The 27,803-nt window shown below is 46.7% G+C and overlaps 30 non-coding genes across 30 annotated transcripts; 14 read left to right on the top strand and 16 right to left on the bottom strand.

Annotated features, from left to right (window-relative positions):
* Window positions 1-216: 216 nt before the first annotated feature.
* Window positions 217-288, bottom strand: Trnak-cuu (transfer RNA lysine (anticodon CUU)). The gene has a single exon. It is a non-coding gene; the product is annotated as a tRNA-Lys (tRNA).
* A 247-nt stretch (window positions 289-535) lies between these two features.
* Trnay-gua (transfer RNA tyrosine (anticodon GUA)) lies at window positions 536-624 on the top strand. Its single transcript is given in 2 exon segments — window positions 536-572; window positions 589-624. It is a non-coding gene; the product is annotated as a tRNA-Tyr (tRNA).
* Window positions 625-972: 348 nt separating this feature from the next.
* Window positions 973-1,044, bottom strand: Trnaq-cug (transfer RNA glutamine (anticodon CUG)). Its single transcript has one exon. It is a non-coding gene; the product is annotated as a tRNA-Gln (tRNA).
* Window positions 1,045-1,291: 247 nt separating this feature from the next.
* Trnay-gua (transfer RNA tyrosine (anticodon GUA)) lies at window positions 1,292-1,380 on the top strand. Its single transcript is given in 2 exon segments — window positions 1,292-1,328; window positions 1,345-1,380. It is a non-coding gene; the product is annotated as a tRNA-Tyr (tRNA).
* A 348-nt stretch (window positions 1,381-1,728) lies between these two features.
* Trnaq-cug (transfer RNA glutamine (anticodon CUG)) lies at window positions 1,729-1,800 on the bottom strand. Its single transcript has one exon. It is a non-coding gene; the product is annotated as a tRNA-Gln (tRNA).
* Window positions 1,801-2,047: 247 nt separating this feature from the next.
* Window positions 2,048-2,136, top strand: Trnay-gua (transfer RNA tyrosine (anticodon GUA)). The gene is given in 2 exon segments: window positions 2,048-2,084; window positions 2,101-2,136. It is a non-coding gene; the product is annotated as a tRNA-Tyr (tRNA).
* Window positions 2,137-2,484: 348 nt separating this feature from the next.
* Window positions 2,485-2,556, bottom strand: Trnaq-cug (transfer RNA glutamine (anticodon CUG)). The gene has a single exon. It is a non-coding gene; the product is annotated as a tRNA-Gln (tRNA).
* Window positions 2,557-2,803: 247 nt separating this feature from the next.
* On the top strand, window positions 2,804-2,892 carry Trnay-gua (transfer RNA tyrosine (anticodon GUA)). The gene is given in 2 exon segments: window positions 2,804-2,840; window positions 2,857-2,892. It is a non-coding gene; the product is annotated as a tRNA-Tyr (tRNA).
* Window positions 2,893-3,240: 348 nt separating this feature from the next.
* On the bottom strand, window positions 3,241-3,312 carry Trnaq-cug (transfer RNA glutamine (anticodon CUG)). The gene has a single exon. It is a non-coding gene; the product is annotated as a tRNA-Gln (tRNA).
* A 247-nt stretch (window positions 3,313-3,559) lies between these two features.
* Window positions 3,560-3,648, top strand: Trnay-gua (transfer RNA tyrosine (anticodon GUA)). The gene is given in 2 exon segments: window positions 3,560-3,596; window positions 3,613-3,648. It is a non-coding gene; the product is annotated as a tRNA-Tyr (tRNA).
* Window positions 3,649-3,996: 348 nt separating this feature from the next.
* Window positions 3,997-4,068, bottom strand: Trnaq-cug (transfer RNA glutamine (anticodon CUG)). Its single transcript has one exon. It is a non-coding gene; the product is annotated as a tRNA-Gln (tRNA).
* Window positions 4,069-4,315: 247 nt separating this feature from the next.
* Window positions 4,316-4,404, top strand: Trnay-gua (transfer RNA tyrosine (anticodon GUA)). The gene is given in 2 exon segments: window positions 4,316-4,352; window positions 4,369-4,404. It is a non-coding gene; the product is annotated as a tRNA-Tyr (tRNA).
* A 348-nt stretch (window positions 4,405-4,752) lies between these two features.
* Window positions 4,753-4,824, bottom strand: Trnaq-cug (transfer RNA glutamine (anticodon CUG)). Its single transcript has one exon. It is a non-coding gene; the product is annotated as a tRNA-Gln (tRNA).
* A 247-nt stretch (window positions 4,825-5,071) lies between these two features.
* Window positions 5,072-5,160, top strand: Trnay-gua (transfer RNA tyrosine (anticodon GUA)). Its single transcript is given in 2 exon segments — window positions 5,072-5,108; window positions 5,125-5,160. It is a non-coding gene; the product is annotated as a tRNA-Tyr (tRNA).
* Window positions 5,161-5,508: 348 nt separating this feature from the next.
* On the bottom strand, window positions 5,509-5,580 carry Trnaq-cug (transfer RNA glutamine (anticodon CUG)). The gene has a single exon. It is a non-coding gene; the product is annotated as a tRNA-Gln (tRNA).
* Window positions 5,581-5,827: 247 nt separating this feature from the next.
* On the top strand, window positions 5,828-5,916 carry Trnay-gua (transfer RNA tyrosine (anticodon GUA)). The gene is given in 2 exon segments: window positions 5,828-5,864; window positions 5,881-5,916. It is a non-coding gene; the product is annotated as a tRNA-Tyr (tRNA).
* Window positions 5,917-6,264: 348 nt separating this feature from the next.
* Window positions 6,265-6,336, bottom strand: Trnaq-cug (transfer RNA glutamine (anticodon CUG)). Its single transcript has one exon. It is a non-coding gene; the product is annotated as a tRNA-Gln (tRNA).
* Window positions 6,337-6,583: 247 nt separating this feature from the next.
* On the top strand, window positions 6,584-6,672 carry Trnay-gua (transfer RNA tyrosine (anticodon GUA)). The gene is given in 2 exon segments: window positions 6,584-6,620; window positions 6,637-6,672. It is a non-coding gene; the product is annotated as a tRNA-Tyr (tRNA).
* Window positions 6,673-7,020: 348 nt separating this feature from the next.
* Trnaq-cug (transfer RNA glutamine (anticodon CUG)) lies at window positions 7,021-7,092 on the bottom strand. The gene has a single exon. It is a non-coding gene; the product is annotated as a tRNA-Gln (tRNA).
* A 247-nt stretch (window positions 7,093-7,339) lies between these two features.
* Trnay-gua (transfer RNA tyrosine (anticodon GUA)) lies at window positions 7,340-7,428 on the top strand. Its single transcript is given in 2 exon segments — window positions 7,340-7,376; window positions 7,393-7,428. It is a non-coding gene; the product is annotated as a tRNA-Tyr (tRNA).
* A 348-nt stretch (window positions 7,429-7,776) lies between these two features.
* Trnaq-cug (transfer RNA glutamine (anticodon CUG)) lies at window positions 7,777-7,848 on the bottom strand. The gene has a single exon. It is a non-coding gene; the product is annotated as a tRNA-Gln (tRNA).
* Window positions 7,849-8,095: 247 nt separating this feature from the next.
* Trnay-gua (transfer RNA tyrosine (anticodon GUA)) lies at window positions 8,096-8,184 on the top strand. The gene is given in 2 exon segments: window positions 8,096-8,132; window positions 8,149-8,184. It is a non-coding gene; the product is annotated as a tRNA-Tyr (tRNA).
* Window positions 8,185-8,532: 348 nt separating this feature from the next.
* On the bottom strand, window positions 8,533-8,604 carry Trnaq-cug (transfer RNA glutamine (anticodon CUG)). The gene has a single exon. It is a non-coding gene; the product is annotated as a tRNA-Gln (tRNA).
* An 11,809-nt stretch (window positions 8,605-20,413) lies between these two features.
* Window positions 20,414-20,485, bottom strand: Trnaq-cug (transfer RNA glutamine (anticodon CUG)). The gene has a single exon. It is a non-coding gene; the product is annotated as a tRNA-Gln (tRNA).
* A 247-nt stretch (window positions 20,486-20,732) lies between these two features.
* On the top strand, window positions 20,733-20,821 carry Trnay-gua (transfer RNA tyrosine (anticodon GUA)). The gene is given in 2 exon segments: window positions 20,733-20,769; window positions 20,786-20,821. It is a non-coding gene; the product is annotated as a tRNA-Tyr (tRNA).
* A 358-nt stretch (window positions 20,822-21,179) lies between these two features.
* Trnaq-cug (transfer RNA glutamine (anticodon CUG)) lies at window positions 21,180-21,251 on the bottom strand. The gene has a single exon. It is a non-coding gene; the product is annotated as a tRNA-Gln (tRNA).
* A 247-nt stretch (window positions 21,252-21,498) lies between these two features.
* Trnay-gua (transfer RNA tyrosine (anticodon GUA)) lies at window positions 21,499-21,587 on the top strand. The gene is given in 2 exon segments: window positions 21,499-21,535; window positions 21,552-21,587. It is a non-coding gene; the product is annotated as a tRNA-Tyr (tRNA).
* A 358-nt stretch (window positions 21,588-21,945) lies between these two features.
* Trnaq-cug (transfer RNA glutamine (anticodon CUG)) lies at window positions 21,946-22,017 on the bottom strand. The gene has a single exon. It is a non-coding gene; the product is annotated as a tRNA-Gln (tRNA).
* A 248-nt stretch (window positions 22,018-22,265) lies between these two features.
* On the top strand, window positions 22,266-22,354 carry Trnay-gua (transfer RNA tyrosine (anticodon GUA)). Its single transcript is given in 2 exon segments — window positions 22,266-22,302; window positions 22,319-22,354. It is a non-coding gene; the product is annotated as a tRNA-Tyr (tRNA).
* A 358-nt stretch (window positions 22,355-22,712) lies between these two features.
* Window positions 22,713-22,784, bottom strand: Trnaq-cug (transfer RNA glutamine (anticodon CUG)). Its single transcript has one exon. It is a non-coding gene; the product is annotated as a tRNA-Gln (tRNA).
* Between the last annotated feature and the right edge of the window lie 5,019 nt (window positions 22,785-27,803).

Consider the following 27,803-nt stretch of genomic DNA (forward strand, 5'->3'; position numbering starts at 1 on the left):
CGTGGGATAATGATATTTCTTCGAATTATCGCAAAATTGCTTGCTCTTACAGGTATTACTCGTTTAATGTTCTATATAGGTCACAAAGTCGCACCAATATTCGGCCGTTTTATAGACGCATCGTTTTTTACACAAACGTAGAAACTAACGCCGTGAGCCTATTGCTGCTACTTCCTCAGCGAGAAACTCTTATTACAGAAAATTTAGGCTAAACGAAGGTTCCACGGAGATTCGAACTCGGATCGCTGGATTAAGAGTCCAGAGTGCTAACCGTTACACCACGGAACCAGATAGCAGGATAAGACTCGTAATACACTTGGCAGTCCTCTGACATACTTCTGACACTTCCTACTTGCATATTTTAACCTAATCGACACCATCGAGCATTATAAAACTTAATCTGGGCAATGTTTGCAGTTGCAGCCGATGATTGCATTTCCTGTGCGTCTATATGGCCGCGCTGAGTAGCAGTGTGTGCAGACGGCAGACAGGGACGGACGTAAAGCAATGAGTAGGAATAAGAAAGTATACAGAGCCTCTGGTAGCTCAGTTGGTAGAGCGGTGGACTGTAGTGGAGGATTCACAGTTATCCATAGGTCGCTGGTTCAAATCCGGCCCAGAGGACTGTTTTTCTAATCTCAGCAGCAAAGAGGCTCCAGAGAATGCCCACTGAGTCAGAACCTCCCTATGTTTTAAACGTATTTTAAAGGAAATTCATTTGCTCAGCTAGTTGATAATCATGGGATTTTTAACCTTCGTGGGATAATGATATTTCTTCGAATTATCGCAAAATTGCTTGCTCTTACAGGTATTACTCGTTTAATGATCTATATAGGTCACAAAGTCGCACCAATATTCGGCCGTTTTATAGACGCATCGTTTTTTACACAAACGTAGAAACTAACGCCGTGAGCCTATTGCTGCTACTTCCTCAGCGAGAAACTCTTATTACAGAAAATTTAGACTAAACGAAGGTTCCACCGAGATTCGAACTCGGACCGCTGGATTCAGAGTTCAGAGTGCTAACCGTTACACCATGGAACCAGATAGCAGGATAAGACTAGTAATACACTTAGCAGTCCTCTGACATACTTCAGACACTTCCTACTTGCATATTTTAACCTAATCGACACCATCGAGCATTATAAAACTTAATCTGGGCAATGTTTGCAGTTGCAGCCGATGATTGCATTTCCTGTGCGTCTATATGGCCGCGCTGAGTAGCAGTGTGTGCAGACGGCAGACAGGGACGGACGTAAAGCAATGAGTAGGAATAAGAAAGTATACAGAGCCTCTGGTAGCTCAGTTGGTAGAGCGATGGACTGTAGTGGAGGATTCACAGTTATCCATAGGTCGCTGGTTCAAATCCGGCCCAGAGGACTGTTTTTCTAATCTCAGCAGCAAAGAGGCTCCAGAGAATGCCCACTGAGTCAGAACCTCCCTATGTTTTAAACCTATTTTAAAGGAAATTCATTTGCTCAGCTAGTTGATAATCATGGGATTTTTAACCTTCGTGGGATAATGATATTTCTTCGAATTATCGCAAAATTGCTTGCTCTTACAGGTATTACTCGTTTAATGTTCTATATAGGTCACAAAGTCGCACCAATATTCGGCCGTTTTATAGACGCATCGTTTTTTACACAAACGTAGAAACTAACGCCGTGAGCCTATTGCTGCTACTTCCTCAGCGAGAAACTCTTATTACAGAAAATTTAGACTAAACGAAGGTTCCACCGAGATTCGAACTCGGATCGCTGGATTCAGAGTCCAGAGTGCTAACCGTTACACCATGGAACCAGACAGCAGGACAAGACTCGTAATACACTTAGCAGTCCTCTGACATACTTCAGACACTTCCTACTTGCATATTTTAACCTAATCGACACCATCGAGCATTATAAAACTTAATCTGGGCAATGTTTGCAGTTGCAGCCGATGATTGCATTTCCTGTGCGTCTATATGGCCGCGCTGAGTAGCAGTGTGTGCAGACGGCAGACAGGGACGGACGTAAAGCAATGAGTAGGAATAAGAAAGTATACAGAGCCTCTGGTAGCTCAGTTGGTAGAGCGGTGGACTGTAGTGGAGGATTCACAGTTATCCATAGGTCGATGGTTCAAATCCGGCCCAGAGGACTGTTTTTCTAATCTCAGCAGCAAAGAGGCTCCAGAGAATGCCCACTGAGTCAGAACCTCCCTATGTTTTAAACCTATTTTAAAGGAAATTCATTTGCTCAGCTAGTTGATAATCATGGGATTTTTAACCTTCGTGGGATAATGATATTTCTTCGAATTATCGTAAAATTGCTTGCTCTTACAGGTATTACTCGTTTAATGTTCTATATAGGTCACAAAGTCGCACCAATATTCGGCCGTTTTATAGACGCATCGTTTTTTATACAAACGTAGAAACTAACGCCGTGAGCCTATTGCTGCTACTTCCTCAGCGAGAAACTCTTATTACAGAAAATTTAGACTAAACGAAGGTTCCACCGAGATTCGAACTCGGATCGCTGGATTCAGAGTCCAGAGTGCTAACAGTTACACCATGGAACCAGACCGCAGGATAAGACTCGTAATACACTTAGCAGTCTTCTGACATACTTCAGACACTTCCTACTTGCATATTTTAACCTAATCGACACCATCGAGCATTATAAAACTTAATCTGGGCAATGTTTGCAGTTGCAGCCGATGATTGCATTTCCTGTGCGTCTATATGGCCGCGCTGAGTAGCAGTGTGTGCAGACGGCAGACAGGGACGGACGTAAAGCAATGAGTAGGAAAAAGAAAGTATACAGAGCCTCTGGTAGCTCAGTTGGTAGAGCGGTGGACTGTAGTGGATGATTCACAGTTATCCATAGGTCGCTGGTTCAAATCCGGCCCAGAGGACTGTTTTTCTAATCTCAGCAGCAAAGAGGCTCCAGAGAATGCCCACTGAGTCAGAACCTCCCTATGTTTTAAACCTATTTTAAAGGAAATTCATTTGCTCAGCTAGTTGATAATCATGGGATTTTTAACCTTCGTGGGATAATGATATTTCTTCGAATTATCGCAAAATTGCTTGCTCTTACAGGTATTACTCGTTTAATGTTCTATATAGGTCACAAAGTCGCACCAATATTCGGCCGTTTTATAGACGCATCGTTTTTTACACAAACGTAGAAACTAACGCCGTGAGCCTATTGCTGCTACTTCCTCAGCGAGAAACTCTTATTACAGAAAATTTAGACTAAACGAAGGTTCCACCGAGATTCGAACTCGGATCGCTGGATTCAGAGTCCAGAGTGCTAACCGTTACACCATGGAACCAGACAGCGGGATAAGACTCGTAATACACTTAGCAGTCCTCTGACATACTTCAGACACTTCCTACTTGCATATTTTAACCTAATCGACACCATCGAGCATTATAAAACTTAATCTGGGCAATGTTTGCAGTTGCAGCCGATGATTGCATTTCCTGTGCGTCTATATGGCCGCGCTGAGTAGCAGTGTGTGCAGACGGCAGACAGGGACGGACGTAAAGCAATGAGTAGGAAAAAGAAAGTATACAGAGCCTCTGGTAGCTCAGTTGGTAGAGCGGTGGACTGTAGTGGAGGATTCACAGGTATCCATAGGTCGCTGGTTCAAATCCGGCCCAGAGGAGTGTTTTTCTAATCTCAGCAGCAAAGAGGCTCCAGAGAATGCCCACTGAGTCAGAACCTCCCTATGTTTTAAACCTATTTTAAAGGAAATTCATTTGCTCAGCTAGTTGATAATCATGGGATTTTTAACCTTCGTGGGATAATGATATTTCTTCGAATTATCGCAAAATTGCTTGCTCTTACAGGTATTACTCGTTTAATGTTCTATATAGGTCACAAAGTCGCACCAATATTCGGCCGTTTTATAGACGCATCGTTTTTTACACAAACGTAGAAACTAACGCCGTGAGCCTATTGCTGCTACTTCCTCAGCGAGAAACTCTTATTACAGAAAATTTAGACTAAACGAAGGTTCCACCGAGATTCGAACTCGGATCGCTGGATTCAGAGTCCAGAGTGCTAACCGTTACACCATGGAACCAGACAGCGGGATAAGACTCGTAATACACTTAGCAGTCCTCTGACATACTTCAGACACTTCCTACTTGCATATTTTAACCTAATCGACACCATCGAGCATTATAAAACTTAATCTGGGCAATGTTTGCAGTTGCAGCCGATGATTGCATTTCCTGTGCGTCTATATGGCCGCGCTGAGTAGCAGTGTGTGCAGACGGCAGACAGGGACGGACGTAAAGCAATGAGTAGGAAAAAGAAAGTATACAGAGCCTCTGGTAGCTCAGTTGGTAGAGCGGTGGACTGTAGTGGAGGATTCACAGTTATCCATAGGTCGCTGGTTCAAATCCGGCCCAGAGGAGTGTTTTTCTAATCTCAGCAGCAAAGAGGCTCCAGAGAATGCCCACTGAGTCAGAACCTCCCTATGTTTTAAACCTATTTTAAAGGAAATTCATTTGCTCAGCTAGTTGATAATCATGGGATTTTTAACCTTCGTGGGATAGTGATATTTCTTCGAATTATCGTAAAATTGCTTGCTCTTACAGGTATTACTCGTTTAATGTTCTATATAGGTCACAAAGTCGCACCAATATTCGGCCGTTTTATAGACGCATCGTTTTTTACTCAAACGTAGAAACTAACGCCGTGAGCCTATTGCTGCTACTTCCTCAGCGAGAAACTCTTATTACAGAAAATTTAGACTAAACGAAGGTTCCACCGAGATTCGAACTCGGATCGCTGGATTCAGAGTCCAGAGTGCTAACCGTTACACCATGGAACCAGACAGCGTGATGAGACTCTTAATACACTTAGCAGTCCTCTGACATACTTCAGGCACTTCCTACTTGCATATTTTAACCTAATCGACACCATCGAGCATTATAAAACTTAATCTGGGCAATGTTTGCAGTTGCAGCCGATGATTGCATTTCCTGTGCGTCTATATGGCCGCGCTGAGTAGCAGTGTGTGCAGACGGCAGACAGGGACGGATGTAAAGCAATGAGTAGGAATAAGAAAGTATACAGAGCCTCTGGTAGCTCAGTTGGTAGAGCGGTGGACTGTAGTGGCGGATTCACAGTTATCCATAGGTCGCTGGTTCAAATCCGGCCCAGAGGACTGTTTTTCTAATCTCAGCAGCAAAGAGGCTCCAGAGAATGCCCACTGAGTCAGAACCTCCCTATGTTTTAAACCTATTTTAAAGGAAATTCATTTGCTCAGCTAGTTGATAATCATGGGATTTTTAACCTTCGTGGGATAGTGATATTTCTTCGAATTATCGTAAAATTGCTTGCTCTTACAGGTATTACTCGTTTAATGTTCTATATAGGTCACAAAGTCGCACCAATATTCGGCCGTTTTATAGACGCATCGTTTTTTACACAAACGTAGAAACTAACGCCGTGAGCCTATTGCTGCTACTTCCTCAGCGAGAAACTCTTATTACAGAAAATTTAGACTAAACGAAGGTTCCACCGAGATTCGAACTCGGATCGCTGGATTCAGAGTCCAGAGTGCTAACCGTTACACCATGGAACCAGACAGCGTGATGAGACTCTTAATACACTTAGCAGTCCTCTGACATACTTCAGACACTTCCTACTTGCATATTTTAACCTAATCGACACCATCGAGCATTATAAAACTTAATCTGGGCAATGTTTGCAGTTGCAGCCGATGATTGCATTTCCTGTGCGTCTATATGGCCGCGCTGAGTAGTAGTGTGTGCAGACGGCAGACAGGGACGGACGTAAAGCAATGAGTAAGAATAAGAATGTATACAGAGCCTCTGGTAGCTCAGTTGGTAGAGCTGTGGACTGTAGTGGAGGATTCACAGTTATCCATAGGTCGCTGGTTCAAATCCGGCCCAGAGGAGTGTTTTTCTAATCTCAGCAGCAAAGAGGCTCCAGAGAATGCCCACTGAGTCAGAACCTCCCTATGTTTTAAACATATTTTAAAGGTAATTCATTTGCTCAGCTAGTTGATAATCATGGGATTTTTAACCTTCGTGGGATAGTGATATTTCTTCGAATTATCGCAAAATTGCTTGCTCTTACAGGTATTACTCGTTTAATGTTCTTTATAGGTCACAAAGTCGCACCAATATTCGGCCGTTTTATAGACGCATCGTTTTTTACACAAACGTAGAAACTAACGCCGTGAGCCTATTGCTGCTACTTCCTCAGCGAGAAACTCTTATTACAGAAAATTTAGACTAAACGAAGGTTCCACCGAGATTCGAACTCGGATCGCTGGATTCAGAGTCCAGAGTGCTAACCGTTACACCATGGAACCAGACAGCAGGATAAGACTCGTAATACACTTAGCAGTCCTCTGACATACTTCAGACACTTCCTACTTGCATATTTTAACCTAATCGACACCATCGCGCATTATAAAACTTAATCTGGGCAATGTTTGCAGTTGCAGCCGATGATTGCATTTCCTGTGCGTCTATATGGCCGCGCTGAGTAGCAGTGTGTGCAGACGGCAGACAGGGACGGACGTAAAGCAATGAGTAGGAAAAAGAAAGTATACAGAGCCTCTGGTAGCTCAGTTGGTAGAGCGGTGGACTGTAGTGGAGGATTCACAGTTATCCATAGGTCGCTGGTTCAAATCCGGCCGAGAGGACTGTTTTTCTAATCTCAGCAGCAAAGAGGCTCCAGAGAATGCCCACTGAGTCAGAACCTCCCTATGTTTTAAACCTATTTTAAAGGAAATTCATTTGCTCAGATAGTTGATAATCATGGGATTTTTAACCTCCGTGGGATAATGATATTTCTTCGAATTATCGCAAAATTGCTTGCTCTTACAGGTATTACTCGTTTAATGTTCTATATAGGTCACAAAGTCGCACCAATATTCGGCCGTTTTATAGACGCATCGTTTTTTACACAAACGTAGAAACTAACGCCGTGAGCCTATTGCTGCTACTTCCTCAGCGAGAAACTCTTATTACAGAAAATTTAGATTAAACGAAGGTTCCACCGAGATTCGAACTCGGATCGCTGGATTCAGAGTCCAGAGTGCTAACCGTTACACCATGGAACCAGACAGCGTGATAAGACTCTTAATACACTTAGCAGTCCTCTGACATACTTCAGACACTTCCTACTTGCATATTTTAACCTAATCGACACCATCGAGCATTATAAAACTTAATCTGGGCAATGTTTGCAGTTGCAGCCGATGATTGCATTTCCTGTGCGTCTATATGGCCGCGCTGAGTAGTAGTGTGTGCAGACGGCAGACAGGGACGGACGTAAAGCAATGAGTAGGAATAAGAATGTATACAGAGCCTCTGGTAGCTCAGTTGGTAGAGCGGTGGACTGTAGTGGAGGATTCACAGTTATCCATAGGTCGCTGGTTCAAATCCGGCCCAGAGGAGTGTTTTTCTAATCTCAGCAGCAAAGAGGCTCCAGAGAATGCCCACTGAGTCAGAACCTCCCTATGTTTTAAACCTATTTTAAAGGAAATTCATTTGCTCAGCTAGTTGATAATCATGGGATTTTTAACCTTCGTGGGATAGTGATATTTCTTCGAATTATCGCAAAATTGCTTGCTCTTACAGGTATTACTCGTTTAATGTTCTATATAGGTCACAAAGTTGCACCAATATTCGGCCGTTTTATAGACGCATCGTTTTTTACACAAACGTAGAAACTAACGCCGTGAGCCTATTGCTGCTACTTCCTCAGCGAGAAACTCTTATTACAGAAAATTTAGACTAAACGAAGGTTCCACCGAGATTCGAACTCGGATCGCTGGATTCAGAGTCCAGAGTGCTAACCGTTACACCATGGAACCAGACAGCAGGATAAGACTCGTAATACACTTAGCAGTCCTCTGACATACTTCAGACACTTCCTACTTGCATATTTTAACCTAATCGACACCATCGCGCATTATAAAACTTAATCTGGGCAATGTTTGCAGTTGCAGCCGATGATTGCATTTCCTGTGCGTCTATATGGCCGCGCTGAGTAGCAGTGTGTGCAGACGGCAGACAGGGACGGACGTAAAGCAATGAGTAGGAATATGAAAGTATACAGAGCCTCTGGTAGCTAAGTTGGTAGAGCGGTGGACTGTAGTGGAGGATTCACAGTTATCCATAGGTCGCTGGTTCAAATCCGGCCCAGAGGACTGTTTTTCTAAACTCAGCAGCAAAGAGGCTCCAGAGAATGCCCACTGAGTCAGAACCTCCCTATGTTTTAAACCTATTTTAAAGGAAATTCATTTGCTCAGCTAGTTGATAATCATGGGATTTTTAACCTTCGTGGGATAATGATATTTCTTCGAAATATCGTAAAATTGCTTGCTCTTACAGGTATTACTCGTTTAATGTTCTATATAGGTCACAAAGTCGCACCAATATTCGGCCGTTTTATAGACGCATCGTTTTTTACACAAACGTAGAAACTAACGCCGTGAGCCTATTGCTGCTACTTCCTCAGCGAGAAACTCTTATTACAGAAAATTTAGACTAAACGAAGGTTCCACCGAGATTCGAACTCGGATCGCTGGATTCAGAGTCCAGAGTGCTAACCGTTACACCATGGAACCAGACAGCAGGATAAGACTCGTAATACACTTAGCAGTCCTCTGACATACTTCAGACACTTCCTACTTGCATATTTTAACCTAATCGACACCATCGAGCATTATAAAACTTAATCTGGGCAATGTTTGCAGTTGCAGCCGATGATTGCATTTCCTGTGCGTCTATATGGCCGCGCTGAGTAGCAGTGTGTGCAGACGGCAGACAGGGACGGACGTAAAGCAATGAGTAGGAATAAGAAAGTATACAGAGCCTCTGGTAGCTCAGTTGGTCAGTCAGTCGAGGCGCGGCCGTCGTGCAGGTCGGACGTGCCTGGAGCGTTGTTTACATGCTCAGCTGCGCCCTGCGGTGCGGCACGTGGTGAGTCGAGGGCCGTTGCGGCGCGCAAGCATCTTGTTTGTAACGAATAGAACCTAACATGGATCACCCAGAGCGGAAAGATACTTTGAAGTTTATGTTTGATGGAAGTTTTTCTCGACCGAAATATTACGAAGTCGAACGATTTCTCGATGAAGACGTAAAATTGCCTCCCACCGATATCATTGGTATTCATTTGTCTATTGTCAGTACACAGTTTATATCAAATTGCGTGACCCAGAATTGTGCGACAAAATCATCGATTCATGTGGCGGTACCTATAAATTTCGACACAGTGACGGGAATGTTGGTGAGGTGACTGTTGTCCACGCTGGTCTTGGTATTCGTACCGTCAGGATTTTCGAGTTGCCTTTTGAAATCTCGGCTGAACAAATTAATGCTTCTATTAAGTCCTACGGCAAAATTATCAGTAACATTGCCGAAAAGTGGGCCCCGTTCCATAAGTACCCTGTTTTGAACGGTGTGCGGCAAACTAAGATCGAATTGCAACGGCATATTCCGTCCTACCTAACGATTTGTGGATATAGAGCGATAATCATATATGAGGGACAGCCTCGTACATGTTCAGGCTGTAATTCCACGGGACACGTCCGGGCACAGTGCATCCAACGACGTGTAACGCAGCTGCCTGCGGGTGAACTGGGCCCTCCCCCGCAACCGACATTATTACCGACTACTTATGTAGCGGCGGTCCGTGCAAATACACCCACTGCGTCGGCTGCGGAAGTCGGACTTAGTGTGGCCGATGTTACGAATGACGGAGATGTACCTATGGAAATCTCTACCGCTCAGGAAGCCTTGCCGGTCGCTGGCTTACTAGCCGCGGTGCCCCGTGACGCCTCACGTGAGGAAGCCAGGGTTGACGTTGTGGAGGCGGCCACTACCGCCACTGACAGCCAGCAAGAGACAGAGTGTGTGTGTGTGTTTGAGGTTTACGGGCGCTAAACAGCGTGGTCATCAGCGCCCAAGCGCATAGAAACAGGAACACAGGCGGTGAAGGGACGAAGACGGACGCCGAACAAGGAGAACGGCTAAAAGACACAGGCCTGACGCAGTTCCAAATGCGCACATACAGAGGCAAAACAAGAGGAGAAGAAACACACTAAAAAAGGAAAGGAAACACAAGGAAAAGAGAACAGATACCGAAGTGAAACAAGGAGGTAATTGTGACTGGCGGACCTCTTACCTAAAAACTGGGTGAGCCAGTCACCCAGCAGCACATTAAAACCTTCTCCCTAAAATCCGAGGCAACAGATTGGACAGGACACAAAACCGTAAAACCTTAACGACAGTCGCTGCGTCGTCTTGCAAAATAGAGGGCAAATCCGGTGGCAAGGAAACCACCGCCCTCTGGTCAGAGAATAAAAGACAGTTAAGTAAAATGTGGCGGACAGTAATCTGGACGCCACAAGCACTGCAGGTTGGGGGGTCCTCCCGCCGGAGTAAAAAACCATGCGTGAAGGGACTGTGTCCAATGCGGAGGCGAGTGAGGAGAACCTCATCCCGCCTGTATGACTGGTAGGACGTACGCCATGGTCGCGTAGTGGCCTTTACCAGACGCAGCTTATTGTCAGAAACTGCCAACCACTCCTCTTCCCATTGGTGCATAACACGAAAACGCAAAAGGGAGGTTACAGCATGGAGGGGGACGGCACATTCAACAACGTGAGGGAGGGAACATGCATCTTTGGCAGCCACATCCGCCAGTTCGTTTCCCCTAATACCCACATGCCCCGGCACCCAGCAGAAAGAAACCTCCTTCCCCTGCCGTTGCAGGTGGAGTAGAGCATCATGGATGTTCTGGACGACCGTATCCGCTGGGTACAAGTGTTGAATGGTCTGAAGGGCACTCAGGGAGTCAGAACAGATGAGGAACTTAATACTGGGAACACATCTCATCTGCTCCAATGCCCGCAGTATTGCAAACAATTCGGCATCGAGGATGGTAAACACCGCAGGAAGCCGTAACTTGACGACTCGATCAGGGAAAACAACAGCACAACCAACAGTGTCCCCCTGTTTAGAGCCATCTGTGAATACAGGTACATGGTCCGGATGCTGGTTTAAAATATCGTAAAATAAGGAGGTAAAAACAAACGCCGGAGTGCAGTTCCTCCGGTTCTCCGACAAGTCTAAGAGGACGCTGGGCCTCTGGAGCAACCAGGGAGGCAGGCGAGTAAAACCTTGTCGTTGGGGGGCCACACGCTCCACACCAAGGGACTCAAGCAAATGCTTGGCACGAATCCCAAATGGTTTTGTTGCCCTGGGACGACTGGAAAAGAGACGTTCCATAGGCGGTCGGGCAACGGTAGGGTACGCAGGGGAGGTAGGACAGGCAAGGAAATGACACACCCGTCGCACCATGAGGAGTTTCCGCCGGATGGCGAGCGGCGGTTCCCCTGCCTCAGCACACAGGCTGGGGATGGGACTGGTACGGAAGGCACCAGTGGCCAGCCTGATACCCTCATGGTGTACTGCGTCAAGGATCTTCAGATACGAAGGCCTTGCTGACCCATACACGGTGCAAGCATAGTCAAGACGCGATCGGACGAAAGCCCTATAAAACTGCAGCAGACGCGCCCGATCTGCTCCCCAGGACCGATGGCTCAGACACTTCAAAATATTCAGTGCCTTCAGGGCCCGCACCTTGAGGTCTTTAAGGTGAGGCAACCACGACAACTTGGAATCAAAAGTGAGGCCCAGGAACCTCACAGTGTCTCTAAAAGGAAGAACGGTGTCCCTCAGACGCAATTCAGGGGAGGTAAAAAGACGCCGAGAACGATTAAAATGAACACACAGATTTGTCTGCAGAAAAGGTAAAACCCGTCTTTGCAGTCCATGCCTCTAAGCGCTTTATCGTAAGCTGTAACTGCCGACTAGCACTGACAAGACTGGAGGAAGAACAGAAAACAGCAAAATCGTCCACAAACAAGGAGCATTGGGCAGGACTCCGGATAGTGGACGTGATACTGTTAATAGCAACGGCAAAGAGGGTGACACTTAAAACGCTGCCCTGAGGAACACCATTCTCCTGCACGTACAAATCCGATAGCACATTACCAACCCGATACCGAAAGAGGCGGTGAGAAAGAAAGGACCGAATGAAGATGGGGAGACGGCCACGAAAGCCCCACTCACGGAGTTGATTGAGGATAAGGCGGCGCCAAGTAGTGTCATACGCCTTATTAATGTCAAAGAAGACCCCTAGACAATGCTGGTTACGTAGAAAGGCCTGCTGGATGGCGGCCTCAAGCAGGGTCAAGTTGTCTATAGTGGAACGACATCTCCGAAAGCCACACTGAGAGGGGCTAAGGAGCTGCCTGGTCTCGAGCAGCCAAACCAGGCGGCGGTTGACCATGCGTTCCAACGTCTTCCCAACACAGCTCGTCAAGGCAATACTCCGATAACTACTGGGATGCGTTCGGTCCTTCCCTGGTTTGAGGAGGGGAATCAAAATTGCCTCCCTCCACGAGTCAGGGTACGTGCCAGATAACCATATCATATTGAAACAGTTCAGGAGAACTTCCTTGGATGGCAGCGACAGGTGCCGCAGCATGCTGTACCGGATTTGATCATGACCAGGCGCAGTATCATGAGCCACAGACAGCGCAGAATCCAGTTCCCACATTGTGAAGGGGCAGTTATAGGGTTCAGAATTTAGAGACCGGAAGTCCAAATGACCCCTTTCGACGGCAGTGCGGTAGCGGCAGAAATCTGGATCACAGTTAATAGTGGCGGTAGATTCCGCAAAATGCATGGCCAGTGTCTGGGCAATGTCTCTCGGCGCCGTGAGGAGACATCCCTGATGCAGCAATGCCGTGACAGGTAGCTGGCTGAGTTTCCCGGAAATCCTCCTGATGGCTTCCCATACTTTCGTAGAACTAGTGGAGCGAGAGATGGAATTCAAGAACGATTGCCATGACCGTCGTTTGCTCTCTTTAATCACCCGCCGCGCTCTGGCCCTTGCCACTCGAAAGGCCGCAAGATTGTCAGCTGAGGGACGGCACTTGAAGCGGCGCAGTGCTGCACGGCGGGCGCGGACAGGACGCCTCTTGGGATGACCGGATGACCGTGGGATGGACAATTCAGCAGCATGAGAGATCACGGCTGCAACATGGTCTACCCATTCGTGGACGCTGGTACGGTGTTCCAAAACAGCCAGTTGGCTGAAAAGTGTCCAGTCAGCTCTGCAAAGGTGCCACCGGGGCGGCACTGGTAATGCCACAGCCTCATCCAGGAGGCGAATCCAGAGGGGGAAGTGGTCACTAGAATGGAGGTCAGCTGCAGCCTCCCACAGAGCAGAATCCGCGAGTGCTGGAGAGCAAAAGGAAAGGTCAATAGCCGATGACGATCCGGAAGCAGTACAGAAATGAGTGGGAGCACCAGAGTTGAGGAGGCACAGTTCTTCAGACATCATGACGCTTTCCAGAATGCGACCCCTGGGGCAAGTAGTCGGAGAGCCCCATAAGACATTATGAGCGTTGAAGTCCCCCAGAAGAAGAAACGGGCGAGGGAGTTGGCTAATAAGGGCCATGAGAGCCTCAGTGTCTACCGCATCCGGAGGTGGTAAATAAACAGAACAGACTGTGAGCCTCCGACCCACAAGAATGTCAACTGCAACTGCTTGCAAGTCGGTGACGAGAGGGAGCTCAGATGAGGGGTGCACATCACGGACAAAAACTGCAACACCACCCTTTGCCCTTTGCCCCGTCAGATCATCTTTTCGATATGCGGTATAGCCGCGTAAAGAAGGAGAATCAGTGGCCCGAAAATGTGTCTCTTGGAGACACAAGCACAAGGGGCACTCTCGTATGAGGAGTTGTAATTCGGCCACATGCGTCCTGAAACCATTCAGGTTCCACTGTAATATGGGAGCCAGTGATCAGGGTGGTTGAACTTTCACCCTGCCTCTGTGCTTTGGAGGAGAGACCGTACTGGCCGGAGATTTATTCCTGGGGCGAGAAGATCGCCCCCGGTCGACATCAATGTCCATAAGATCCGATGACGACCCACGGGAGATGTCAGACAGCACGATGGCATCATCATCGGACCGACGCTGACTAGTCTCCTCAGGTGGCAGAACCTTCATCTTCTGAGGCTTTGTCTTGGGGGGCTTGGAATGCAGAGCCTTGTCAACAGTTGGAGGTTGACTCGCCTGGGCAGAAGGCGCCATATGGGGGGAGGCTGGAAGTACCTCAATGTCAGCAACCACGGCCTTGTCCGATGTAGCGGGGAGAGCCGCAGATTGCAAAACAACCGCAGCAGCACAAGTGCACTGGCAAGTGCAGGTTTTAGTGCTAACACTAGCAACCTCCGTTTGTGTAGCAACAGTGGCCAGTTGTACCGGTTTTTTGAGAGCGGAAGCGAAAGATGTGGAAAACACAGGAGGTTGCATGGCCTTAAAGATCTTCTTGGCCTCACCATAGGGGATGCGCTTAGATGTTTTAATCTCCTGTACCTTCCGCTCTTCGAGATAGATGGGGCAGATCCGGCTCCAGACAGGGTGACTCCCAGAGCAATTCACGCACTTCACAGGCGATGAACAATCGGCTCCGTCATGGGCAGGCTGACCACATTTACCACACGTGGCTATTCCATTGCACCCCAACGTAGTATGCCCAAAGCGCTGACATTTAAAACAGCGCATTGGGTTGGGGAAATATGGCCGTACGGACAAACGTAAGAACCCCGCTTTAACATGCTCCGGCAGTCTCGGGCAACTGAATGTGAGAATAAACGAGTCAGATTTGACGAGGTCCCCATTGACTCGTTTCATAATGTGCTGCACGTCAACAATTCCTTCGTCAGCCCACTCAGATTTTAGCACGTCTATGGGGATATCCACCAAGTCCCTACACGTCACAACACCCTTACTATAGTTCAAAGTGGAGTGGAGCTCGGACTCGACAGCGTACTCTCCTAGACAATTTGCTTTCCGAAGGGCAGCGACTTGACGGGAACTAGAAGTTTCAACTAACAGAGTCCCATTGCGCAGTCGCTTTACAGATTTCAGTGTTCCTGCAATTCCCTCAAGACCCTTGTGGATGTAAAAGGGAGAAACCCTCTCAAAGCTACCCTCCTTCCTTTTAATAATCAAAAACACATTCTGATTATCAGCATGTGCTCCGTTACTACATTCTGTTAATTCTCTAGCAACACCAGGCGCTGGAGGACTCGCAGCGCGTAGCCGCTTTTTCGATTGGGTGTGTTTTCCTACCAGCGGCCCACCCAAGCCACTGGTAGGGGGAAATGTAGAGGTCGAAGGGTCCATTGTGGTCCCACGAGCAGCTAGGGAACTAAAAGTCCGCTCAGACAGAGCCCCGCGTGCCTGAGTAAGCCTTATACAACTGGGGTGCGGCAGGTGCCCCAGAGGTTGCCCGCTTGCGACTGTTCCACCCCAACAGCCATGCATCTTCTAGGCGCGGAGCACACCGAAAGATTGAGGGGTTTTTATAGAGGTTGGCCTTCCTCGCAATCCAGGCGGTCAAGCCAAGATTACCATTCCCCGCAGCACACAACATTTCACCGCCGCGCCGTACGGTGGTCGCTGAAGCATGTCCGGGGGTTACGGTGACAGGACACTGGCGGCGCAGACCAGTCCCCAGCTCAGGACCCCGGGGTCGCCAAGCCCGTACTCAGCAAGTGAATGCTGAGCCCCTGGGGGGGCAAGAGACAGAGGCTCTTCCTCTTCCTTTAAAGAATGCGGAAGCCTCTGTCAGTGGGTCCTCCCCGAAAAAGCACAAGAAACGTCGGATCGCTCGTCCGGCGGCAGCTCAATCGGCACCTCCCTTGCGTGAAAAGGCCAAACACGCGGGCCGCATGATCTGCGATGACACTTCGGGGACCGAAGATTATCTTCCGTCGTTGGCCTCACCCATGAATATTGACGATGATGTATCCAACCTTGACACGGGGAGGGCACATATTAGTGCACCACCGCGGACGGCCCAAGTTGCAGATGTGCAGGGTGACGGCCCGCAATGCGGTTCCGGAACTGCTGCAGCAGGCGCGACGACGGCTGTGTCTGTCGATAATTGGGCGGATGATATTGAAGATATGACTGGCAATCCCGAGCGTGAAGAACCGATGGCAACTGGTGATACGCTGCTTACGTCTCGGCGCAATGCAGCGTCCACGGACGGCGACGTCTAGACTTATACGACCTCCGAAGCGGACGACTGATGAAGGGATAAAAATCGTACCTCTTTTCATCTGCAGATGACCACTCATCCCACATCGCTCCGTTCACGACAATCCTATAAGATTTCTACCATAAATGTTAACCGCATTGTCTCTCAAGCAAAAATCCACAGCCTTCGACATTATTTACGGGCCGCTGATATAGATATTCTGTTCGTACAGGAAGCACTGACTCCACTCCTAGCCGACGTCCCCGGTTATGACGCCATTGTCAATATAGGGACGGAGGCAGGTACGATCATTCTGTATCGGGAAGGCATTGAATGTTCTTGTTTGTCCATGTTACCTACCGGACGAGGCATTGCCGCACAGTTCCATGATGTACTCCTTCTTAATGTGTACGCCCCTTCCGGTTCCAACGCGCGAGCGGCGAGGAGGGAGTTTTACACGGGAGAGATAGCGAATCTAATCACCGACTTGCGTCTGCGTATTATTATGGGTGGTGACTTTAACCGCGTATTGCGCCGCACCGATCAAACGCCGAACTTTAACTTCAGCCAGGAACTGCTAACACTGGTTACAGAATTGCAGTCAGTCGACACGTGGGCGACCTTACACCCAGATGAAGTTGCCTTTACTCACTTTACGCAGACATCTTCCAGCAGGTTAGATCGCATATATGTGCAACGCGGTCTTTTAGCCGACGTGGGAACTTGCGAATATTGGCCCGTTAATTTCAGTGACCATATCGCTTACCACATCGTCTTTAATCACTCACCGCAGAAAGTTTATAGAGGCTTCGGACGATGGCAACTCAACTGTCGCCTCTTACAAGACGCCACTTTAGAGCGTGAGATCCGGTCAGTTTGGCACTCCGTAACATCAAGCAGGCCCACGTATTCCACGTGGTTTGATTGGTGGACGCTTCATGCAAAGGGGAAACTCATTACTTGCATCAAGCACCACGCCCGGATTCGGGCTCGCGGTGAGAAGGAAATCACTGAATTCTATTTCTGTGCCCTGCGAGAATTGTACCGGGATTATCATCAGGTGCCTAATAACATCACGCACGTACGCAGACTCCAAGCCAAGATTACATCCTTGACGGGCTGCACCGCTGTCGGCCACCAGATTCGAGCACGTGACTCCACAAACTTGCCGCAACAGCAGACGTCAGTACATCATATCGTCCAACAGTTACGTGCAGCGCGTAGGAAACTTATTCATAAGTTGCAGGATGCAGACGGTGCTTGTTATACCCTACAGCGAGACATCAAAAACCATGTTACCAACCACTTTGCTGCACTTTACACCTGTGCTGGTGTACCACATGAGAAAGTGCGAGAATGGTATCATTCTGGACCCCCGCCGTACTGCATTACCGACGACCTCAATCGGGACCTGCTTGCTCCCTTTACCAAAGAAGAACTGAAGGATGCCCTGCTTGCTGCGCCACGAAATAAATCTCCGGGCACGGACGGGCTCTCTGTCGAGTTTTACGTCAAATATTGGCCTATATTAGGGGACGAACTCACAGAGATGTACAATGAAGTACTACGTGGGATTGCTCTACCCCCAGCCTTCACAGAAGGGTTAACTGTTTTAATACCTAAGACGCCGACGCCGACCACCACCAAAGATCTGCGGCCCATTACTCTGCTCAATGCCGACTTTAAGCTTCTGACGCGCGCCCTCAATGCCCGATTACGGCAGCTGTTACCCTATCTTCTGGGACCATACCAAATGAGTGCGATCCGTGGTCGGTCGCTGTCCACCATTTTGGCGCTATATCGGGATCTCGTCTCCCTCACCTGGGCCACCCGCACTCCTATGGCCATAGCATTTCTTGACTTCGATGAGGCTTACGATCGAGCAGACTATCACTATCTCAGCGGCGTGATGGAATCAATGGGCTTCAGTCTTAATTTTATCCACCTCATCAACAACTGTATCAGTGGTACCCGTACACGCTTCCTGATCAATAATACATTGACGGAGTACGTCCAGCTCTCACGGGGTATCAAGCAAGGCTGTCCACTTTCAACGACGCTCTATGCGATCCTCATGGAACCCTTGTTGCGCCATCTACATCATAGCCTCCCTGGATTCCAGTTTTATGGTATCAAGTCTGTGGTCCAAGCTTACGCAGACGATGTCAGCGTGCTTCTTAACGACGTTCGCGATGTTACCGCAGCGAAACGCATTCTTGAGGAATTCCAAAGAGATAGTGGTGCCATGTTAAACGTCAATAAATCCGCCGCCTTAACGCTTGGTCAAGAACGACCTATCACAGGCGACGCTTGGCTGCCCTGTGTACAGACTAGAAAACACCTTGGTCTCTACGTTACGGCCCGGCCTCTGGACATGTCTCACAAAAATTGGATACCCAAAATTCAGGCGATAAAAGCACTCCTGCGCGACCAGAACATGCGACACCTCGATCGTCTGCAGCGAGCCTTTTTCGTCAACTCTTATGCCCTCTCCAAATTACAATTTGTTGCCGCCGTCCTACCTATGCCACCCACAGTAGCAAGATCACTCCTAGCGGCGGCCACCTGGTACGTCTGGAAGCTCAATATTTTTAAGGTTTCCTTCACCACAACAGCACTGCCATGCGATATGGGAGGCCTTGGCTTGAAAAACCCCGGCATTCATGCCCTAGCCCTGTATCTGAAACGCTCATGGCAGATACTCACCGCCAGCGAGGACACCGTCACGAAGCGGCTCTATCAACTGTCCCGCCCCCGCAATATATCTCCGCCTGTGGACATTGGCCACGTCGGCCCGCACTTTCAGCATATAGCACTGTATTACCTTGAAAGTAGCTATCTCGACGACGAGCTTTTCAAGAAGCCGACGGTAAAACTGTACCGCCACTTACTTCGGCCGTCACTGCCTGGCCCCTTGGAAAAGAAGTATCCGGCTTGCAATTGGTCCCTCGTTTGGGCTAACATCCATAATCCAACGCTTCCGACAGATGTCCGCTCCAAATGGTATGACGTGGTCGCTGACACTATTCCGACGAAAGAAAAGCGGCACAGGATTAATCTTGCACCCAGTCCCTACTGCGACTTGTGCCACATGGTTGAGACTATTGCACATCTGTTTGTCTGCAAGGATCAAGTGCACATCTGGAATTGGACGCGCAAAAAACTCGCTGTGCTCAACCGGACTGCGCCTCATGCGATTCAGATCCACGACATTCTGCGCCCGGACTACCGACTCTTCCCTGCAGCCAAACATAACAGCTACTTATGGCTTATGGGACATTTTATCCACTATATTCTGTCCGGCAGTGCGCCTAATGTCTTAGATTTTCAAGTATATCTCTCACACCAACACTGGCGCACAACCAACCAATATGGGCACCGGTATCAGTCAACATTTCAAAATTTTCTTCACATCGTCCTTGAGATGAAGTAGGACGTGGATAACATGAATATCTGTTATAACAATTCGTTTTTCCTGTACTATAGTCAAGGTTATACGCACTGCAAAGACTTCCATTTGTCTCATTGTGATTCTGAATAAAGCAACGTATGAGATCAAGAATATCTCCTTCCCAGGAGCAGTTATTTCTACGACATATTAAATTTGGTGTATTTTGCATGAAACAAATGCGCAAAACAGACAGCAGAAAGGAGCAAAGAAGATGGATAGAAAACAAACGAATATACAAATTACAACGAACAAAAAAAAACTAAAAAAAAACAAAAAAAAACAAAAAAATGGATAAGGCGTCGGACTTCAAAAAAAATGGATAAGAAAAAAAACAAAAAAAAAAGTCGTAGAGCATTCGACTGCAGATCGAGAGGTCCCCGGTTCAATCCCGGGTGTTTCAATAATAAAATAAAAAAAAAAAAGAAAAAAAAAGTTGGTAGAGCGGTGGACTGTAGTGGAGGATTCACAGTTATCCATAGGTCGCTGGTTCAAATCCGGCCCAGAGGACTGTTTTTCTAATCTCAGCAGCAAAGAGGCTCCAGAGAATGCCCACTGAGTCAGAACCTCCCTATGTTTTAAACCTATTTTAAAGGAAATTCATTTGCTCAGCTAGTTGATAATCATGGGATTTTTAACCTTCGTGGGATAATGATATTTCTTCGAATTATCGTAAAATTGCTTGCTCTTACAGGTATTACTCGTTTAATGTTCTATATAGGTCACAAAGTCGCACCAATATTCGGCCGTTTTATAGACGCATCGTTTTTTACACAAACGTAGAAACTAACGCCGTGAGCCTATTGCTGCTACTTCCTCAGCGAGAAACTCTTATTACAGAAAATTTAGACTAAACGAAGGTTCCACCGAGATTCGAACTCGGATCGCTGGATTCAGAGTCCAGAGTGCTAACCGTTACACCATGGAACCAGACAGCAGGATAAGACTCGTAATACACTTAGCAGTCCTCTGACATACTTCAGACACTTCCTACTTGCATATTTTAACCTAATCGACACCATCGAGCATTATAAAACTTAATCTGGGCAATGTTTGCAGTTGCAGCCGATGATTGCATTTCCTGTGCGTCTATATGGCCGCGCTGAGTAGCAGTGTGTGCAGACGGCAGACAGGGACGGACGTAAAGCAATGAGTAGGAATAAGAAAGTATACAGAGCCTCTGGTAGCTCAGTTGGTAGAGCGGTTGACTGTAGTGGAAGATTCACAGTCATCCATAGGTCGCTGGTTCAAATGCGGCCCAGAGGACTGTTTTTCTAATCTCAGCAGCAAAGAGGCTCCAGAGAATGCCCACTGAGTCAGAACCTCCCTATGTTTTAAACCTATTTTAAAGGAAATTCATTTGCTCAGCTTGTAATAGCTAGTTGATAATCATGGGATTTTTAACCTTCGTGGGATAATGATATTTCTTCGAATTATCGTAAAATTGCTTGCTCTTACAGGTATTACTCGTTTAATGTTCTATATAGGTCACAACGTCGCACCAATATTCGGCCGTTTTATAGACGCATCGTTTTTTACACAAACGTAGAAACTAACGCTGTGAGCCTATTGCTGCTACTTCCTCAGCGAGAATCTCTTATTACAGAAAATTTAGACTAAACGAAGGTTCCACCGAGATTCGAACTCTGATCGCTGGATTCAGAGTCCAGAGTGCTAACCGTTACACCATGGAACCAGACAGCAGGATAAGACTCGTAATACACTTAGCAGTCCTCTGACATACTTCAGACACTTCCTACTTGCATATTTTAACCTAATCGACACCATCGAGCATTATAAAACTTAATCTGGGCAATGTTTGCAGTTGCAGCCGATGATTGCATTTCCTGTGCGTCTATATGGCCGCGCTGAGTAGCAGTGTGTGCAGACGGCAGACAGGGACGGACGTAAAGCAATGAGTAGGAATACGAAAGTATACAGAGCCTCTGGTAGCTCAGTTGGTAGAGCGGTGGACTGTAGTGGAGGAATCGAAGTTATCCATAGGTCGCTGGTTCAAATCCGGCCCAGAGGACTGTTTTTCTAATCTCAGCAGCAAAGAGGCTCCAGAGAATGCCCACTGAGTCAGAACCTCCCTATGTTTTAAACCTATTTTAAAGGAAATTCATTTGCTCAGCTTGTAATAGCTAGTTGATAATCATGGGATTTTTAACCTTCGTGGGATAATGATATTTCTTCGAACTATCGTAAAATTTCCTGCTCTTACAGGTATTACTCGTTTAATGTTCTATATAGGTCACAAAGTCGCACCAATATTCGGCCGTTTTATAGACGCATCGTTTTTTACACAAACGTAGAAACTAACGCCGTGAGCCTATTGCTGCTACTTCCTCAGCGAGAAACTCTTATTACAGAAAATTTAGACTAAACGAAGATTCCACCGAGATTCGAACTCGGATCGCTGGATTCAGAGTCCAGAGTGCTAACCGTTACACCATGGAACCAGACAGCAGGATAAGACTCGTAATACACTTAGCAGTCCTCTGACATACTTCAGACACTTCCTACTTGCATATTTTCTACCTAATCGACACCATCGAGCATTATAAAACTTAATCTGGGCAATGTTTGCAGTTGCAGCCGATGATTGCATTTCCTGTGCGTCTATATGGCCGCGCTGAGTAGCAATGTGTGCAGACGGCAGACAGGGACGGACGTAAAGCAATGAGTAGGATTAAGGAAGTATACAGAGCCTCTGGTAGCTCAGTTGGTAGAGCGGTGGACTGTAGTGGAGGATTCACAGTTATCCATAGGTCGCTGGTTCAAATCCGGCCCAGAGGACTGTTTTTCTAATCTCAGCAGCAAAGAGGCTCCAGAGAATGCCCACTGAGTCAGAACCTCCGTATGTTTTAAACCTATTTTAAAGGAAATTCATTTGCTCAGCTTGTAATAGCTAGTTGATAATCATGGGATTTTTAACCTTCGTGGGATAATGATATTTGTTCGAACTATCGTAAAATTTCCTGCTCTTACAGGTATTACTCGTTTAATGTTCTATATAGGTCACAAAGTCGCACCAATATTCGGCCGTTTTATAGACGCATCGTTTTTTACACAAACGTAGAAACTAACGCCGTGAGCCTATTGCTGCTACTTCCTCAGCGAGAAACTCTTATTACAGAAAATTTAGACTAAACGAAGGTTCCACCGAGATTCGAACTCGGATCGCTGGATTCAGAGTCCAGAGTGCTAACGGTTACACCATGGAACCAGACAGCAGGATAAGACTCGTAATACACTTAGCAGTCCTCTGACATACTTCAGACACTTCCTACATGCATATTTTAACCTAATCGACACCATCGAGCATTATAAAACTTAATCTGGGCAATGTTTGCAGTTGCAACCGATGATTGCATTTCCTGTGCGTCTATATGGCCGCGCTGAGTAGCAGTGTGTGCAGACGGCAGACAGGGACGGACGTAAAGCAATGAGTAGGAAGAAGAAAGTATACAGAGCTTCTGGTAGCTCAGTTCAGTTGCGAGTCAGCCGCCGAGCGGGACGGACGTGTGGCGGAGCTGGACGTCTGGCTGTAGTAAACACAGGCTGAGTCGCTGCGTTTGAGGTTAGTGGTGCTGCTAAGCCGCTATTCGTGTTGCACTTGTATTCATGAAGTTCTAGAATGAATAGGTCGAATTATCTGAGGAAAGACACAATCAAGTTTACTTTCGATCGAAATTTCGTTCGACCTAAAGCATTTGAAATTAAAGCATGTTTTATCGAAAAAGTATTGATTAACGGTGATGATGTTGTCGGAGTTTATCTCTCGTTTGTGACAAATGCTGTGTATCTGAAGATGAAAAGTCCAGAATTATGTAGTTCCATTGTGGATCGTTGCGGAGGTAGCGTGAAGTTTAATCATTCTGATGGGAATGTGAGTGACGTTGCTGTTAGTCATGCTGGGTACGGGATTCGTACGATCAGAGTGTTTGAGCTCCCTTTTGAAATTCCGCCCGAAGAACTTAATGTTGCCCTTCGGCCTTATGGCAGAATTATTTCCAATGTGGCAGAAAGGTGGTCTGAAGCTCATATGTTTCCTGTCTTGAACGGCGTAAGGCAAATTAAGATTGAATTACAGAAGCATGTCCCCTCTTATCTTAATATTTGTGGGTATCGTGCTTTGATTATCTATGATGGGCAACCGCGGACTTGCGCTTTATGCAATACCACGGAACACATTCGTGCAGAATGTTCACGGAGGCGTGTCCCGCAGTTACCGCGTGACGAGATGCCGAGTTCCGGCCCTGTTGTTGGTATGAAGTTGTCATACGCTGCCGCTGCTGACTTCCGCAGCCGAGGCGAGTCGGTGCCGCCTGTGCGCGGGGAGCCTGCTGCCTCGCGGGCGGTTGTCGATGATACTCCGGCTTCAAGCTCTAGATTTGCGGATGGTCTGCCGATCAGCTCCGCGCCCCTCGAATCACTGCCGACGCCAACTTTTTCCAACTCTCCCACTGTGGTTGCTCGTTCTTCCGCGGACTCGGCCGAAGATCCCCAAATACCCGCAACGGAGGTTTCCTTGCGTCGTCAGGATTCCCACCAACGTGAGGATATTGCCACTAGCTTCCGAGGAGTGGACGCTCCAGGCATCCACTCTGCGGGAACTATGAACGAAGATAGCAATCTGGACATTGGTTTCACGTTGGCGCCCACAGAAGACACTTGCGTCAAGGAAACCACAACGAGCGATAGTGTAGAATTGGAGACTGGGTTGCTACCAGTGGGAGCCATGGAAAAAGATGCGCCTCCTTCTGCCGTTGTGGAATGCGATACGCGGACTTTTGTCCGAAAAAAGGAACAGGCGACGTCAGACGTATCATCCGGTACTTCTCCTGACAGGTCGCAAACTTCTTCTCCTGCTAGATCGCCGAAGAGATCTTCGAAGAAAGGCAAGAAGAGGAGATTGGCACACAAAGCAGCAGAGAGTTTGGCTCCTGCATTGCGGGAAAAGTTAAAACATTTAAGGGATAATGAACGACTACGAGAACAATGCCCAGTAGCACGAGTTAACGAGTGTACTGAAGCGGAGATGAGTCGTGCCGATGCAGATGATCTTCAACAACAACCTTGCGCACCGCTTGGCGTCGCAGGTTTGCAGACCGGCACTACTATGGATTTAGACCGAACTGTCTCAGGAAAAGGACTTGATTGGGCCGATTCCCAAGAAGATCGCACCGACCACGGAATGGAGATGGACCTGACACATGCTAGTGGCATTTAAATTTTTTTTTTTAATGTCTATTTTTCTTTCTGACAGACAGAATGGAATGGTACAGACGTGACTCTGCATGGGGTATACTTCATTAGCCAATTTCTTTTACCTGCACCTATGCCAACGGAACTGACATATAATGTGACCACGATCAATATAAATCGGATTCGCAGTGAAACGAAAGTCGCTTCTTTAAAAGATTTCCTTTACCAGTCGGATACTGATATAGCCCTCTTACAGGAATTTAATGTCCACAACTTTTATGTCCCAGGTTTTCAAGAGATTTTAAATATTGCACCGGAAGCCACATGTGGGACTGCGATCCTTGTCAAAGATGGTATTGATGTGAAGGATATCTGTCTGTTAGAAAATGGGAGGGGCATCAGTTGTAAAATTTTTACTACTACTGTTTTAAATGTATATGTCCCCTCTGGTAACAACGCTAGAGATGATAGGGCTATTTTTTTTAAGAACGATATGGTCTATTTACTTAAGGGGAATCCGGCGGAAGCTTTAATCGGTGGTGACTTTAATTGTGTACTTCACAAAAAGGATCAGCGACCAAATTTTAACTTCTCCAGGGAACTGGCGGCTTTGGTGACAAACATGAAGTGGACAGACGTGTGGGAAAGCAAATACCCCACGTTAGTCAAATTTACGTACATCAGTAGTCGCTCGCAAAGCAGAATAGACAGAATATACGTCACAGCAAACCTGGAAAATAAAATCAGTAGTATCGAAGTAATTCCCACTACCTTTTCGGACCATCTCGCAGTGAAATGCAGCATTCGGTTTCAGAAGCAAGGAACGTATTGGGGTCGCCCCTTATGGAAGCTGAATACCCATATGTTGTTCGAGGGTGCCCTATCAAGAACAGTAGCGGAGGTATGGCAGGCTGCTCTACGTATGCGCCATAAATACAGCTCTCGCCTTGCGTGGTGGACCTCATGTGCTAAAAAGAAATTGAGATCATCCCTAATAGCATACGGGAGGGAGCGAGCAATGTGGTCTCGCAATACCGTTGAATTTTACTATACATGCTTAAGGGAACTATCAGCTCAGCAGATGACTGATGAGGTTTTCATTGAAATAAAGAAGATCAAGGCTCACCTCATAAGTCTCAAGCGACAAAAGCTGGAGGGTTTAAAAATTAAATCTCGTGTCCCGACAACGGTGGAGGACGAAAACGCATCGCTGTACCACTTACTCGAACATGAAAGAAATAGAAGACGAGCGTTTATTGCTTGTCTTAGAGTGGGCGATAACCGGGTGCTGACGGAACACTCTGACATTTTAAATGCAGTTTATGGATTTTATCGTACGTTATATACTGATACCCGGTATAATCTAGACTGTGCGAACGATTTGCTACGAACTACAGGTATCGACAACGTTCTCAATGACGAGGACAATGTGTCCCTTACCACTGCGATCACATGTGAGGAGGTGTTTGATATACTTAAATATTCGCCTACCCGTAAGTCCCCAGGGCCTGATGGCTTGCCTGTAGAGTTTTATTGTAAATTTTGGCCTCTCATCGGTAATCAATTCACAGAAGTGATAAATGAAGTGTTGCAAGGTGTTACTGTTCCACGCGAGTTCAAAGAAAGCGTAACTGTGCTAATACCAAAGGGAAGGAACGCGACAGTTAAAGATCTCAATCAATTGAGACCAATATGTTTGATGAACTCGGATTATAAAATAATTGCACGTGTACTGAAGGAAAGACTGAGACCTCTAATGGAGAAGATCATAGATGACCACCAAACCTGTCTCTCGGGGCGGAATATTTTTAAAACTGTTTGTGAATATAGGGATGTCTCTGCAATTTTTTCAACGTCATCCTCACCAGGAGGCCTTGCCTTTATCGACTTCTCAAAGGCTTTTGACAGGGTCAACCACTTATTTTTGTTCAGAACGTTGACCTATGTGGGTTTTAGTCAACATTTTGTGCAAGTTTTAATTAACATTGTTGAAGGCATCCACACACAAGTGTCTGTAAATGGGCATTTCACTCCACCCATTGAAATTCGCAACGGCGTCCCGCAGGGAAGTCCTTTGTCAATGCTCCTGTATGTTGTTGCACTGGAGCCTTTACTAAGGAGACTCGATGTCGATCTTGAGGGCATCACGATATCTGGCGTTAACAACGTCACCAATGCATATGCTGATGACGTTGGAGTGGTTATTCGTAGTAACGAAGATTTAGAGAAATTAACTACGAATATTCAGATCTTTTGTGAAGCTACAGGCGCTAGGGTTAACGAGGTGAAGAGTTCGTTTTTAAATCTTAAAGGTCTTCAAGATGTCCGTTTGGAATGGGCACGCTCCGTCGATCGTCACACCGCTCTGGGTGTCACCTTTTACCGATGTCCGCTTCAGACCATGACCTACAATTGGAAGAAAGTACTGGATACAATCAGAGGAGCCACAATACTCAATCAGACCAGACATCTGAACATTAAACAACGAATCAGAATAATTAATTGGTCCATTTTATCAAAAGCTATATATATAGGTCAAATATTGCCAGTTTCGAAACCCATTGCCAAACGTATAATAAGTATCATTTGCCGATTTATATGGACAGGGAATATTTTTAGAGTAGCAGTCGGTACAGTTACGTTACCTTCCGCTGAAGGTGGCCTAGGTTTAACAGATATATGGCGGAAGACTACGGCGTTATATATAAAGAGGACCCTACAAATTATAGAAAAACATCCACATAGTATTACAGCCAGGCTGTATCGACTCCTACAGCCAGAAAATTTACGTCCACCCATAAATATAGGCGGAATTAATTATAAATTGAAATATATTCGCCAGTTCTTTTTAGAGATTAGCTACATGGACAGTATTGTCACGAATCCACAATCAAGGAATTGCAGGAAATTAATGGAACTCTTAACAACGAAAGAACATGTCAACAAAATGGAGTGCAGATATCCCGACAAAGACTGGAAAAGAATTTGGAAAAATATTAGTAATCGTGAACTGTCTTCCGACATTCAGGCAACCTGG

Source organism: Schistocerca gregaria, chromosome 2 (genome assembly GCF_023897955.1).
Source record: "Schistocerca gregaria isolate iqSchGreg1 chromosome 2, iqSchGreg1.2, whole genome shotgun sequence".
NCBI classification, from domain to species: Eukaryota; Metazoa; Arthropoda; class Insecta; order Orthoptera; family Acrididae; genus Schistocerca; species Schistocerca gregaria.